The following is a 15,189-nucleotide window of genomic DNA, read 5'->3' as shown; positions in this document are numbered from 1 at the left end:
TGCCCTCCAATATTTCCATGTGATTCCTTGGTTTTATGAATTTTCCGGTAATAATCTTGTTTCCCCAGAATGTTTCCAGCAAGAAAGCACAAACAGGGAAATCATGGTCATTTTAATATATATGTAAATAGGAGGACAGTGGTGTGATGCAGAGGATATTAACATTGAGCAGTACTCCACCATTTGCTATTGGTAAGCACCATTTCACACTGCAGTTGGAAGTTTAAAGTAATGGTCCCATGAGCTATCCTGTCTCCCTCTTTTATTAAATTCTTTGTCATGGATTTGTCCTTTGCCAAACACATCACCTGCTCTTTCAAAACTGAGAATCTCCAGATGTTAATTTTTTACTAAAGCAGATTCAATGTTCCCCCTGAAAAATACCATGGCAAACAAAAGATGCATGCTGTTACAGAAATGATAGGCTTCTTTTTTTGGCAGGTATTCAGCAGGCTGAGAGTGCAGGGAGTGCCTGCTGAAGTTCACGATTCCTGAAGTGCAAGAAATGTATTTTAATTCCACTCTGCAGAGAACAGGGATGTGCAGCTTTTACTGCTCTGCAGCATCCATGGTGCAGGCTCTACCCTGATGAGGGCAATGGGTGAGAAACTGTCCTACCCCTCTCTACAGACAGTTCTAGAAAATATTGCATTAAATTTCCTCAAGTCTTAAGTGTATCTCAGCCTTCATTTGGTAAGAAATCTTTAAAGGACTTTAAGTTAAAGCACTTTGCAGCAATCATTGTCCCCGTTACTGCAGCATCTGCCATGTGGTGATGACTGGCTGTTGCATCTCCCTCCATTTGGGAGGAAGAATCCCACTGCTCCTGCTTTACAAAGGAGACCTGAAAAGCAGAATTAAATGCTTTGTGCAGTGTCTCAGAGCAGAGACGAGTTCTGAACTTTGGTCTTACCAGACCCTCACCAGCATCACAATTCCTTTCCCTTGTTCCAAAGGTTTCAGCTAAATAAGCCCAAGTAAGCAGCATCACCCTGAGAGTGTGCAGTTGCTTCTGCCTGGCCCAGGAAATGCTCCTGCCTGGTTGGGGAAGGGTTTTTTTTTGCCTGGTAAGGATTTATGTCGCAGCCAAAGCACTTATCAACTGCTCACCATGAGAACTTGGGATATGGAGACTTCAAAAAGAGTGATTGGTCTGAAAGGGAGCCCAAGGCAGGGATGCTGCCAAGGTGAGTTGTGTGTACCTCATGCATTTAACAGAAGTGTAAAATATTGATTTTCTGTGGCCTGGATGATTTCACAAAAAAATTTGGCAGTATATTTTGTTCCCTAAGCTGTTTAAGGAGATACTGCATATCCATGTAAGAAAACCTCATAGCTCAGCCTCTCCTTGTCCTTCACTGCAGAAGCACACCTGAGCTGTATCCACCTCCTCTCACAAGCATTGTACAATACTGCCCTTCCCTGGGTGTTAACCTGATTTATTTGTTGCTCCTTGAAAGACTGGTTTCTTCATTCAGCCTATGTCTTTTATCACCTTGGCTCTGTTGATAATACAGCAAAACAGAGGATTTGATAATATTTTAACATCTTGAGTTTTTGAACATTAAATGCCTCAGCTTCCATTTCCTGCATACAGAACAGGTTTTGATTGTGGCTTCACTGAGTGGTTTTAGGTTTGGTGAAGATTCGGAATGGACACGAACTGAACCCTTTTATCTTCTTTTCCTTTGTAAGTAACCTTCAGAGCCTGTCTGGCTGGAGGACGTAAGTCTGGCTGCTTCCTTTCTGTGCAGAGACACTGGATCAACACCTGTGACACACAGCTAAGGATGGATTCCACATATTGCAGCACTCACTCCCCTGCCGACGCAGGGACAGAACAGATTGTCAGCTTCTGCTGCAGCCATCTAATCATCCACCATCTGTTTTCCATTTTTAGTTTAGACACAAGCAATAGACCTGAATCAAAACCATGGTTCCAGACCCCGTGAGGATTGCTAGAAATTCTTCTGAGATTAATAATTAAATAAATAAATAACAACACAAAAAATAACTTGTTTAATCTCCCAGCAGAAATCCACAGTGCTGCACACGTGCCTGCAGAGTCATTACCTCATTCACTCCAGCCCCCGCGCTGTCAGGGCTTGTTCCTTGTCACATCTCAAGTCTCTACCAAAATTTCTGCAGGGCAGGGACTGTGTATGTTTGCCTGGTCATGTATCTATGGGAATAACGTGAAGTACTAATGGTATTAACAGCAAGTGTGAAAGGCAATTTGGAAACCGGAGTTAATTTTGAAATTTGGCTCTTCAGTTCATCATGAGTAACCAGGGAGAAAAAAGAAACCTGTCATTAAATATAATTAAAATTAGGATTTTAAATGAGAATTGTCATCCAAATCATAATGGCTATTGAGGAAATGGCCAGTGAAATGATCAGCCATGGGCCAGCTCAGTGCCACCCCAATGTGGCCACCAGGACACCTCCTTCCCTGTGGGCTACCAGCAAAGGTGATGTGACCACGTGGGCATGGCACAGACCCACCAAGGGATGTGGCACAGGCTTGGGCACAGAAGGAGGAGAGGCTGTGCTGGGCTGCAGGGTTGTCTTTGGAGCCTAGTTTGGGATAAATCCATCCTGCCAGGGGAAGCAGTGACTCAGAGGGACCACTCCTCCTCTTGGTTTCTGATTCCTGTCCTGACGTGGTTCTCTCCCCACAGCCTCAGTCGTCACCTTCTCTCCAGCTCTGATGATGCATTCCCAACCTGCTGACAGGAGTCTACCTGGAAAACTGAAGGAGCACTGACATAAGAGAAGAATATTATCAAAATGCAGGGTTTGAGGGTGAGGCTTCCCAGGGACTATCTCAAGCTTCTGAGGATTGAAGAGTCATCAGGGTTAAACTCTAAAAAGGAGCTAGTTACCAAAAGACCTTTGTCTGAAGTGGTGATGTCAACAGGAGAAAGAGAGAAGGGAAAAGTCTCTTCTGCTGGTATTCATCACTTGGAGACAAAAATTATTGCCCATGGCAGGGGTCTGGAACTGTGTGGGCTTTAATTTCCCTCCCAGTCCAAACCACTCTGGTTCTGGGAATACATGAGGGCTTCATTGGCGATGTTAGAGGGTTGGAAAGCATTTATGGAGTAAGCAGGTGAATCTCTCCCCAGGGAGGGCAGTGACTGGGCCAGTCCTTTGGTCCCCAAACATTAGGCATTTCCTGACTGTGCTGGGTCTATGGCACCCACATTTTGTTGTTCTATTTCAAGTCTGTGGAGCCAAATGCTCTCTTGGGATCTCAGAGAGTCCTCAGCAATGGAGCAGACTTTGCAGAGAGCAGTGTCCCCTACATGGCTAAAAGGACCTCTGCCAGGTGCTCCCAGTCTGCTTAGGGGAGCACACAGGGAGCAGCCCTATTCCCATGGAGTGGAGCCAGGTTACGGGGGAAGCAGAGCTGGATTTGCTGCAGCGGAGGCTGCTGGTGGGAGAAGTCTGGCAGAGCTGCATGGCTGGCTGCTGGCAAAGGGATGGGAGATGTTTCCTCTCCTTTTGGCAGAATGAAAGTTTTGATCTGGTTTGGTTTCCCCTGACGTGGTGAACAAGCTGACAGCACTGGTGAGTGCAGCAGAGGAGGGGAGAGGAGCAGCAGAGCTGCTGAGAGTCACAAAAATATTACGTGGGACTGGGGCAGGCTTCCCTCTAGGTCCTGCTTATATGGCCTTGGAATTGGTTAGAGAGAGCTTATACCTTTCTCCACCTCCAGCCCTGCTCATGAGACAGTATCTGAGCTGCTGAGCTAAGGAACCTCTGCCATTCCAGAGCCTCTGGTGTTATCCCTTCCCAAGAAAACAAGCATGTGGCTCTCTGCAGGGTGAGAGAGGATTTGGGCACTGCATTCAGGCCTGGCCCTCTGAATGGAAAGACTGAGCTCTGCAGAGCACTGAGCAAAGCTCCTCACAGTTTTCTGCCCAGAAGCTGTCTCTCCTTTGCCAACCTTCAGCTGTGCCCAGCCTTCCCAGAATGTTGTCCAAAGCCATCCCGATTTCTGCTCCTCACTGCAAGGAGGTCAGGATTAGGATCAGGATATGTGGGTGTTGTCCTGGCCCAATTTTGGAAAGGCTGTTCAGGAGTTCAGCACTGAAAATACCTGCTATGGACATGACCCTGCAGAGCTCATCCAATGTGAAGGAAACAGTTTTTGACTGAGTCTCCCAGGCCAGGAAGAAAAAGTGACTTCATAATTTAAAAAAAAAAAAAATTTCAGCTTCTGCCTGACTGTTGCAACCTTCCTGTTATTTGCTGTATCATTGTTCATCCTCGCTGGGGAGGGACAGGGAGGGCAGCCCTGCTGTTTAATCACTTGCCTTCACTGCTCACTTGTGGTTAATCCTTGCTCCTCAGCACGGCAAGTGGAATGCAGTAGTGCTGCTTTGCATTACCGCCCTGGAGCTGAGAACCAGGCCAATATCATCAAAATTCAAGGCATTCCTTTCCCAAACCCACTTTACATGGAAAAGTACCCTTAACTCTCTCTAGCCCCAATACCAGGCTTGAGGGCCTCTTTACCTGCCAATGATGCTGGGCAAGCTTTCAGCCCAGATAAATCACAGGCAGCTGGGGAATGGGTGGAGGCTCTCGTTTCACCACTTGAAAGGCAACTCTTAAAAGTTGGTTGGAATTCAGCCTTTAATTTTGCACCCACAGATTTGAGCCTGTAATCAGATGTGAGCTGGGATCTGCAGATCTCATCTGCTGCAGCACCAACAGCACCTCTTGCTCACTGCCTGCCTAATCCAAGAGAACAGTTAGGTAATTAAAGGTCTGGATGTGTTTAGTTTTCCCATCACTGAATATGGGCAGAGCACTAAAAGGCTTTGGGTCCTCTGCACACATCCTGGGTGAGCAGATTCCTGTGCTCCTTATCTCCTGGTCATTCCTTTGGGATCTCTAAGTGCTCCCTGTAGCTTTCCCATTTATCACAAGCTGCTCTCCTAAATTAAGTGCTCTGATATGCTGCTACTCTTACTGTTGTTATTATCACTACACAAAACTCCTAAACCCACACACTTCCAAAAATGAATCTTCATTTAGTGAGGATTCTTTAAAATATATTTATTTTATTTTCCAAATCCAAACTTCAGGAAAATTTTGTATGCAGCATCCATGGCTTGGGGCTCTGCCTGTGGGCAGCCAGAGCCTCAACATTGCTTCCAAGGGAATATTGCTCCACGCAGCCCAGCAGAAAATTGTTATTTTTACTGGCATTTGTGCTGCAGCAGAATTTGGAAGAAGGCATGGAGGAGCTTTATGGCATGGTCTGCTTGCTCTTGCTGTCACTGATTAAAAAAAAAAAAAAAAAAAAAAAAAGATAAATTTTAAAACTGCAGCCCCTGTTCTCTGCATAATGATGGAGGAAATGGTGCTCTGGTCTGCTGCCTCATCTGAAATGTCACTGCACACCTCAAAGAAAAAGTCAGGGAAGTAAAATGAAAAAAGAAATATGGGAGGTTTTTTTTCATTTCTTTCCTAAATGTATGTAGTAAGTATGGAAGGAGAAGGTATATTTTTGCTGGGATACTCCTTGAAGAAATCACTGATATTTGTGTTTACTACTGGATACCATTATATCAGATCTACTTCATTCACTGAATGATGGATTTAATTCACAGGACAAAGTGCAAAATTATTGAACTTACTTTGAAGTATGTGACTCTCACAGGTGCTGTCTTATTTTATTAAGAAAAAATTAAGTCTATGCACAGAAGCAACTGATGCTTCATCAGGCTTTGGATGTGCTCTCCCCTGTCCTGTGGGACTGTGATCCCGGTGATCTGACTGATTCCCAGCTGGAAGTGAATGTTGTCTGGGGGTGATCCCAATGCCCAAACACACCAGCCATGGCTGGGGGCAGGAGACTTTCCCAGAGAAGCCAACCCATGCCAGGAAAGCATCACTTACAGTCAGGCACAGGAGGGGAGATGACTTGCTCTGAGGCTGTGCTCTCAGCAGCAGTTTTCAGTCTAAATCATGATTAATGCTGCAGTCTAAAAATTTAGATTTTTTTTTTTTAAATAAGTAACTGGGTATTGAACTTGTCTCTTTTTTTTTTTTTTTTCATTTCCTGACTCATTTGACTGTATCAGAAAAATTCAAAAATTCCATCCTGGTATGCTTCTGGTTCTCCTCTCCATCTTCCCCTTCATTCTGGAACCTGCATCATGTGTACATTTGACATGATCACATTTGTTTTTCTGTATCTTGAGATTCATTTTCTTCTTTCCATCCTCATTACCTTGCCTGCAATTTAGATGGTAAAACCTGTGGGGCAGAAATTTTCCTTCTACAAAAACACACCCAGGGTGATAAGCAAGCCACAGTGCAAAAGGCACATTGAGTGTTCTCATGGGATGGTGGGGTGTTCACAGGGAAAAGCTCTTTATTGCAGGTGAATGCAGAGCATGGAAATTGAGTGGAATTTGTATTTCACAGAATCATTTAGGCTGGAAAAGGCCTTGTTAAACACCATGTAATATTTATTCCACATTTGCTGGCCTGAGCCACTAAGCAATGTTGCTGAGGGCTGTTACCTCTCCCAGCAGTGGCTGTGGTGGGGGGTGCGTGAGGCTGTGCAAGCTCCTTCAAGATGCAAGACCCTGTCTTAGGAATATCCTGTTTTATTATTTATTTAAAGGATGTTTTCATGACACTGCAATTTCTAACCCAGCATGGTGAGACCATAAAATAATAGTGGGTCTGTTTGGGAGGACGTGTTTTATTTGGCACATTTTGGGGAAGAGCAGTACAAAGGGAGAAAATAAAGTTGCAATGAGCTGGGCTCTCTGTCCATTGGTAACCACTCACCACAAATAACTGCTTGCTGCTGCCCACACGTGATATTTTAAGGCCTGAGCTCTTAAAAAGAAGCTTTTAAACATCAGCAATATTTAGTGCCGTGCAGCCTCCTGGCCACGCATAATGACTGCAGTGTTTTTTATGAAAATGAAACTCATCACATTCTGTGCTTTGCTTTAAGACCTCACATCAATCACTCAACCCCTAGCCGTGCCTCAACACCTTTTCAATTCCCAGAGTCTTGCTCTTTCCGTTATGTTCCTCTTAATGTCTTTTTTTTCTGCCTTCTTCCTTGCTGCCTACTCCTGGAGGAAATATCCTCTTTCCAAAGCTGTTTGCTGAACAGTCCTCCTACTGATCTGGAGGAGAGAGGAAAACCTGATCAGGCCCATAAGGCAGATGCAATTAGAGCACAGTTATTGACTGTTACAATAAAAACAAACATAAGTAGTACAAAGATCAAGCAGCACATAAGGCAAGTAAAGGAAAAATTATTTTTTGCCCACCACAAAATTAATGGTGGGACTCACTTCCACAGGAAGGGCAGAAATAGAAATTATTTTTTAAATGTAAGAAAATGAATGAAGGCTGGATTCACCACTTGTTGTGAAATGCAATGACTCAGGTGAAAAAAGCTGCTGAGAAAGTTCCCAGGCAGTTGGTAGGAGCTGGGAGGACCAGGAATCCTCTGCTGGTCCTGTGGGATGGATCTGACTCAGCCACTCTTACGTGCTTTTCAATCATGCCACCTGTCAGGAATAAAACAATTACAAAACATAATTACAAACTGCTACAGACTGCATAAATGTAGTTAATTCAAGGTATGGATTTACCTTACTGATGAGATGACCCAGTTCTTCAACCTTTTTATCTCTCTGTTTCTTCTTTTCTGCCTAATACCGTCTTTCTCCTGCTCTGGTGATGGGAAGTTTTGTTTTGCTGCTCCTCAGGGCTGTGCCTGTGGCTTTCTGTCTGTAAAGTTGTCTCATACAACTAAAAGTAAAGCAGTTTATTAATCTGTTTTTGCTTTCTCCCATTCCTGACAACCCCAAATACTCTGGCTCTCCTTGCCCCTTGGTCTCTTCCTCTCTACATAGTGGAGAATAAACACTGCAAAAAACCTTTCCACCAAGCAGGAAAGCTTGGTAGAACATTTCCAAAGTGCTTGGTCCCTTATCACAGACCCTTATGGTGAAACTGGGGCTCAACCAGCACCAAGGCCACTGCTGAGTGTCTGAAAACCCTTCCCACCACTCTGTTTTAATTTGAGCCCCCCATCCTCTGGTTGTTTTGAATTAGGGTTTTGGCCTGGGATCACTGCATTACACAGTGTGATGTGAGAATATAGATAATATATGTTGCAAACAGAGCCCAGCACTGCTGGCTGGCTGAGCATCACTTTATCTCTTGTGGCTGGGGGAGTGCAGGATGCAGGCAGCTGAATTTCTTGCACTGAGACAGCTCCTTCCTCTCTAAGGTTATGATATCATGAAGGAAATGCAAGATAAGCCATAGCTTCAGCAAGCTCCCTTCTCTTGTCCCTCCCCATCCGAGCTGCTGGTGCACACAGACACTGCTGAGCTTTGTTTGGTGCCCTGCTGGGCAGCAGGACAATGCCCAGTGCCACAAGTCACCAGCTGTCCCACAGCAAATGCACCCACAGTAAACAACCAGGGACAATGGGGGCTCTGGAGAGGGGGACTGGGTTTGTACCAGGGCTGGTCACTGTACCTGAGGTGACAAAGGGACAATTCAGCCCTTTGGGACGGCGGCACGGCGCAGAGAGAATCAGTGAGGAGAGATTAGCAAGGCTTGGCTTGTGCAGGCTGGCACATGATAACATTATTGGCTCTGTCATTTGATGCTGGGTGAGGAATGCAGGAAAAAAAGTGCTTTTAGCCAGCCAAGTTAGCATATCATGTTGGTAATGCCATTATTTTATGGCATTTTCTGCTCCCTTTTCCTGTCCCCTGCAGTCTGGTGGAAGACCACTCTACTCCTTTCACCTGCTGATATTTCTGGTTATCAGGCAGCCCCAGGATGGTGGAATTCCTGCCACACCAGCACCAGTGCTGGCCCAGTTAACAAATGCCCAGCGACCAATACACCCAGAAATTTTCAGGGTGACTCATCTTGGGCAGGCTTTGAAAGTATCAAAAACTGAATGCCTGGCTTAAAGCATCCAGAAGGGAGGAAAGGTAACTCACACCTGTATAAAAAATGGTCTGATGAGGATTTATACTCTGAGGAGTTGGATAACTCTGCGCAGCACATAATGAGAAACCCAGCAATAGGCACCTGGGCTTGAAGGTGTTGGTTTGTGCTCTCTGTGACACACTTTGTAAAACCTAAATCTGAGTGTAAATAGTAGCAGATAAAGAATTTTTTTAAAATGGCCCGTTGCCATGAAGAAATGGAGCTGGGCAAGCAAACAAGCAAAGGCAGCTGAGAGAATGAAGGTCCCATAACTCACGGTGCATTTGTTTACTTTCTTTGGCAGGAGACGCAGGTGTGAGCTCGGTCTTTGTTTCTTGCTGCAGGCTGGAAGGAAGCCTGCCTGCTCCTTGCCATGCAGCTAGCATAACTCTAGTACCAAAGAATATTCTTTAGCCACTTTTTAATGAAGGCACAAATGCCTTTTGGAACAAAAGTCCAAGGACCAGCTAAAACTGAATAAATAAAACCTGCAAACTGTTTCATGCAAGGCTCTAAGGATGGTTTTCATTTATTCACCTCACCTTGCCCTGAAATAACCTAAACTGAACGTTCATGGATTACTCTCCCCAGTTTAGTTTCCTGGCCTAGATCTTTGCACATTTTCACCTCTCAGGTGTTGCAAATCCCCACGGACTCCCCCTGAGTGCAGACTCTGTACACGCTCTCTTCTTGGTTCTGTTAGTCTTTTGTATTTTAAACCTTGTAAGGATTTTTTTTCATAAGCACTTTTTGATTTTAGACCCTTTTAGTGCAAGTTTAATGGAATCACAGAGAATGTGGGGGAGGGCAAAGAACAAGGGCAGTAGTGAGGATAGCTGAGTGAGCCCAGGTCAGAGCTGCTGGATACAGGGCAACAGTTTTTAGGGAATAGTGGTGACATCCAGCCTTAGGAAAGGGAGTTCAGCTTTCAGAACTAAACGCAGCTGTAAGGAAGCCCCTCCTGGAGCTGCAGGTGGAGGAGGTGTATGTGCAGGAGCAGGAGGCAGCACCCAGGCCAGCTGTGTAACCTGAACAGCTTTCCTGTGGGATGGATAACAGGGAGAAAAGCAGCACCTGGAGAGAGAAACCTGGATGGACTGACAGCATTATCTTATGTGTGAGGATGCAGAGCAGGGAGAGGAAGAGAGGGAGCAAGAGGAAGAGCAGGCAGCTGCTCTGTGGATGCTCCGTGTATTTGGCTAATGATGGTAATAAAACAGGATTAGCTGCTAGCCCTGGATTGATGGCCGCGGCAATTGCCAGACACTCGGCTTCCCTTCTGTGAGCAAAGGAAGGTGGCTGCATGTGGGAATTACTTTTAAAAGCTCATTAGCTGGGTGTTAAGTCTCATCAAACAGTTAACATTTCAAACAAGTACAACCTGGGTATAATTGCAGCCTCTCTAAATTTGTTTGCCCCATTAATACCTGCCACTATCAATTATTTAATTCCTCCTCAGCTGTTTGAATGCTCGTTTCAAACTGAGCCTTACATGGATTTATTTGTTTGTTTCTGACCAGAAGATAGCAGTTTTTTAAACCACAAGATGTGTTTTCTACTCCATGAGCCCTGTAATTTGAAGGTAAGAGATTAAGTGGGAGACAATGAGGATGGTGAACTTGGTTTCATGCTGCAAAATCCATGAGAAATTTCTAGGCAGAGGGCAAGCCCAGGTTGGAGAAGATTGGGGTTTGGAGGACCTGGTTGGAGTGTCCCAGATGTGCCAAGGAGTTCCCACCAAAGCAAATGGAGCCTGAGTCACGCAGGAGACTTCAGCTCTTGTTTATTCCAGCAACGGGAGAACCATAGCAGCAGGAAAACAAACTTTGGGACAGAGGACAGATAAATGAGACATTCCTGGGCAGCAGGAGTGAGTTCCACAGGGATGCCAGAGGGGAGAGAGGGTCCCCTGCTCTGGAGCACTGGAGGAGTGTAAGAGGGGTGAATTGTCCCTGCCAGGCTGATAAGAAAAATAATAACCAGGAAAAATCTTTATTAGTGCTGACCCAAACATTTTTGCCATTTCTTACCTCGGAATGTTTGTTTTTACTGCTGTTGATTCTCTTTGTCTGGCTGCTGTGCCTCTGCTGAAAGTTTTGTGGCACAGATGGCTCCCTGGTAATTTCTCTGTATGTCCTCCAGGACAGCTATTTAAATTTCACATTTTTTTAAAGTGACACCTGTTGTACGTGGGTATTAATTGGAGAGGGCAACAAAGTGGACTGGCAGGTGAAAGCCCTCCTCTTGATCTCCCCGTGCTTATCTTTAATGCTTTTAAGCACAGAGAATCAAAATAATTAATTAGGGCGGCATTTCTGCGGTCAAAGGGAGAGCTTTGCTTTGGCTCCCAGCTCCCCACAGCTGCTCAGCTGCCACGTGAGCAGGCATTTCTGTGCAGTGCATATGTGGCACTCTGTGCTCCTGGTGACCGAGAAAAGGGGTTTATTTTGGAAACTGCTAATGGCTTTGTTTGCACATTTATTCCCTTTGCTGAGAGAGGCTGCAGATTTGTTAGTGTGACCTTTTTGTTGCTGTGATAAGAAGATGTTTTGGAGGAAAGCAGATCTGATGCTTTGGGCATCCAGGGGCCTTTGGAAAAGCCTCCAAACCATCCAGGCAGAGGGAGGCAGGATGCTGATTGCAGCTGGAATCCATAGGCTGGGTAATGTTTGCTAGGGTAAATATTTGGAATGTAGGCGTAGGAATTTAGAAGGAAAGAGGCTAATGTATATACTTTTCAACTGGGCTGCTGGTATTGAGAGAGCAGTTCTGGAGGCATCTCCAGCCTTGCCAGGGCTGCTTCCAGTTTATTTCCTCTACAGCAGAGGGATGCACATGGAGGGGAATGTGCTTTCCTCCCATATTCAGTCAGGAGCCCTGCAAAGCTGTCAGACACCTGCTGAAAAGGGGCTTTTGCTTCCTGGAAAAGGAAATTGCAAACAATCCCTGAAGACTGAGCAGCAACATTCTCAGTGTTCTCCCATCTCCAGACCATCTCTTAAATATAGCTGAAAAATAATTCAAGTTAAAATGTTAGTTTTTATATAAGAAACAAACTATAAATTGTTTTTGCTCTTTATTTTGACACTAAATATGCAAACAACAAGGCATGTCCTATTGCCTTTATAAATTAACCCCCCAAAAGTGGCTCTAATTGACTTTCAAGTTTTGGTAATATTGGTTTCCATACATGTTCCCAGTTCCTAGTAGTAAAAAAAGTCTGCTTGCATGAATCATAATTTATGAGAGGGAAAACTGAATTATGAAGACATCCATGCTGAAAGTACGATTTTTTTTTTAAAAATTATTATTCTTAGTTAAATAAGTCGCTTGGAACTGGTCATTTAAAGAATAAAATGCTGGTTGCTTTTTCAGTGGCCTTTTCAGCTCGTGCATGTAATAATATATAAAATGAGGCATATTTCCATAGCTGCCATTCTGGAGTGAACAAAGCTTGTTATTAGCTTGTCTAGCCTGGTTTGTTTGATTTGAACTTCAGTCAGGGGATGAGTGCATGCTTGACATTTCTTCTGTGCTAAAATATCTAAAGCAATGCCAGCCTGGGCTGCATCATGGGAAACGAGCAAAATCCATTCAGTATGTTCATGAGCAACTATTCTGACTTTTAATATACTTACAAAGTATATAACCACTCTTGGCTGCTTATGCAGCCAAATGTTTTTGATGTTTAAAAGAAAAAAAAAAAAACAAACTAGTGTAGGTTTTCTTAGATATGGAAAATGTACCAGCAAAATCCATATTTGTTTTATGTGGCTGAACCTGTTTATATTGCCCATGCTGAGGATTATATGCCCTTAAAGAGGAGAGGAATTTTGTCTACAGCTGTTGTGGGAAGCCTTTATTATAAAAGATGACACAGAAAAAGTGAAGAATTTTCTTAATGAGTGCATTAGTTGTGAGACTAGAAGACAGATCTGTGATTTTAGCTCAGTTCCTTGAACTCTGGAAATATTTCAAGTACATCCCTGACCTGATCTCTGTTGAACAAATAAAGTGAGTATATCTTTGAGGTTATTAGTTTCAATGGAGCTTACACGTGTGTTCAATAACTATGCACAACAAAAGCTCTGCTGAATTCAAGCTCCAGGTTTGCTTTTCAAGTCAAGAACAATGGCATTTGTCCAGCTTGTCCTGAGAGCTACAGATAAAACCAATGTGGGTGTTCAAAGTAGTGTTCTCCAGGCTTAAAAATGTTAAAGAAATAGACAAAGTGTGTTTCTCCCTCTCAGATTCCCTGGAGATGTCTGATTTGGCTGATGGCTTGCCATCAATATCATCATCAGATAATCCCAGAATGAAAACATCATTAAGGTGGGAAAAAGCCTCCAGTGAGCCTGATATTAAGAGAGCATGGCCAAGGCCACCACTAACTCATGTCTCCCAAGTGCCACATCCAGATGTTTAAATCTTCCAGGGATGATGACTCCACCACTGCCCTGGGCAGACTGGGCCAATGCTTGACAACACTTTAGAGAAGAAACTTTCCTGTTATCTAAACTCCTCTGGCACAACTTGAGGCCATTTCTTCTTGTCTTGTTGTTTGTTACTGGGGACAAGAGACTGATCCCCAGTGATGTTCATCACTTTAGATATTGCCGTGCAAGCTCCAGCCATCTCTTTTAATTAATGGCATTCTTCATGTCTCTCCAAGTATGCCCAAATAGTTGGTTTTTGATTTATTTTTTTCCTTTTGCCACAGCAATTAATTAACCTAAAGGCTGATGCAAATGGCAGTGAGTGACCAGGAATCGCTGTTCAGAAGTGACCTCTCCCACACACCTTCATGCTGGCTCTGCTGGAACCCTGCTAGGGCTCCTTCCCACAAGATGTGTCTGAACAGGAGGCATCCAGGCTCTGCCCTTTTCCAGCAGCAGGAAGCGGTTTCAGAGTTCCTCCTTTGGGTTCATGCCACCCAAACATGGATATTTTTCTGGTAAATACAGCATGCATGCAGCCCGCTTGACCTCGGTAAATACTGAGTGAGCCTGTGTGTAAACTTGAGGCCAGCACACAGTTGGTGACTTGGAGAGGCTGCTCTGGCAGCAGGGACCTGCCATCAATCACAACCTGCTTCTAGGGTGTCAGCCCTTGCAAGCAGAGCAGGCTCTGTTAGTCAGTAAAAACTCCAGATGAGGAAGAGCTTACTGGTGACAAAGCAGCACTGCTGTCTGAGGAAATTAATCTGTGGCACTGCAATTTGTTTGTGTAACAACAAATCCATACCTTTCCCCAAATTAGTCACTGTCAGTTGTTTTCCTGGTTGCTAGCAGGTATCACCTGAATCTTCCTAACTAGACTGAGTCCCAAATTGTTCCAAACTACCCCCTGGTCAGCTTGTTATAGAGGAGTGAATTCTCCATTCACAAACTCTGTAAATTTGTTTCCTTCATTAAATCCCTACTTTGGGATGTCCATGTTTTTAAACTCTGTCTCCAAATCTTCATATAAAGGTCAAGGTTGGCACCTGGTAGTCATTTTCCTTAACACTTCACACTAGACAGTGTTGCTAACATCCTACTATTTATTGTTTTGCTCTCTGGGGAAATCTTGATTTTTTTTTTTCTTTTTTTCTGAAGATTAACCCAGTCACCCAAACCAGACATTTTTGTGATGGTTCCTGTCAGAACATTTTCAGTAGTGGCCCAGTAGTGTTAAAGATGGAGATGAAGCAAGAAAATATGGCTTCAACAAAGCTAATAGGAAAAACTCCCATGAACTTCAGCAGAATCAGGATTTAATCCCTGCTATTGTAGAGTTAAGAAAAGCTCCATGAGAGAGGTCTTTAAAAAAAATTATTAGAGAACAGTTATGATCTCGCATGTCAAATGTATTTAATTAGAAGACTTTTTCCAGTACCTCCAGTGATTTAGGGACATGCAGTGGGACCTTTTCTGTTTGGAAAATACTTTGCCCATTGTGGGCACTAGGAGAGGAAAAAAATTGAAATAATCTGTATCCAATTGCAGTTAGAAATGTAATACAATGGGATAGGGCTGAGACCCACAGGGAAGCAGTGGCAGCACTCCCACTGACCTTAATGGGAGCTGGACCACATCCCACACGGCCTCAGAGGCGTTTGTGGGGGGAAAAAATGTCTACTGCAAAGCTGAAAGATGAGAATGAAGAAACGCATGGATTTCAAAACTCTGTGGCTCAAGTGGG

General features: G+C 44.2%; 2 long non-coding RNA genes across 2 annotated transcripts; both read left to right on the top strand.

Annotated features, from left to right (window-relative positions):
• The first annotated feature begins 32 nt into the window (after positions 1-32).
• LOC135305901 (uncharacterized) lies at positions 33-1,407 on the top strand. The gene is made up of 3 exons (XR_010366892.1): positions 33-192; positions 442-601; positions 957-1,407. It is a non-coding gene; the product is annotated as an uncharacterized LOC135305901 (long non-coding RNA).
• Positions 1,408-10,394: 8,987 nt separating this feature from the next.
• On the top strand, positions 10,395-14,451 carry LOC135306888 (uncharacterized). Its single transcript, XR_010367635.1, has 2 exons — positions 10,395-10,588; positions 13,727-14,451. It is a non-coding gene; the product is annotated as an uncharacterized LOC135306888 (long non-coding RNA).
• The last annotated feature ends 738 nt before the right edge of the window (positions 14,452-15,189 follow it).

Source organism: Passer domesticus, chromosome 8, assembly GCF_036417665.1.
Source record: "Passer domesticus isolate bPasDom1 chromosome 8, bPasDom1.hap1, whole genome shotgun sequence".
Taxonomy (NCBI): Eukaryota; Metazoa; Chordata; class Aves; order Passeriformes; family Passeridae; genus Passer; species Passer domesticus.
The sequence above is the reverse complement of the archived record's forward strand: the minus strand, read 5'-3'. Positions and strand labels throughout refer to the sequence as shown.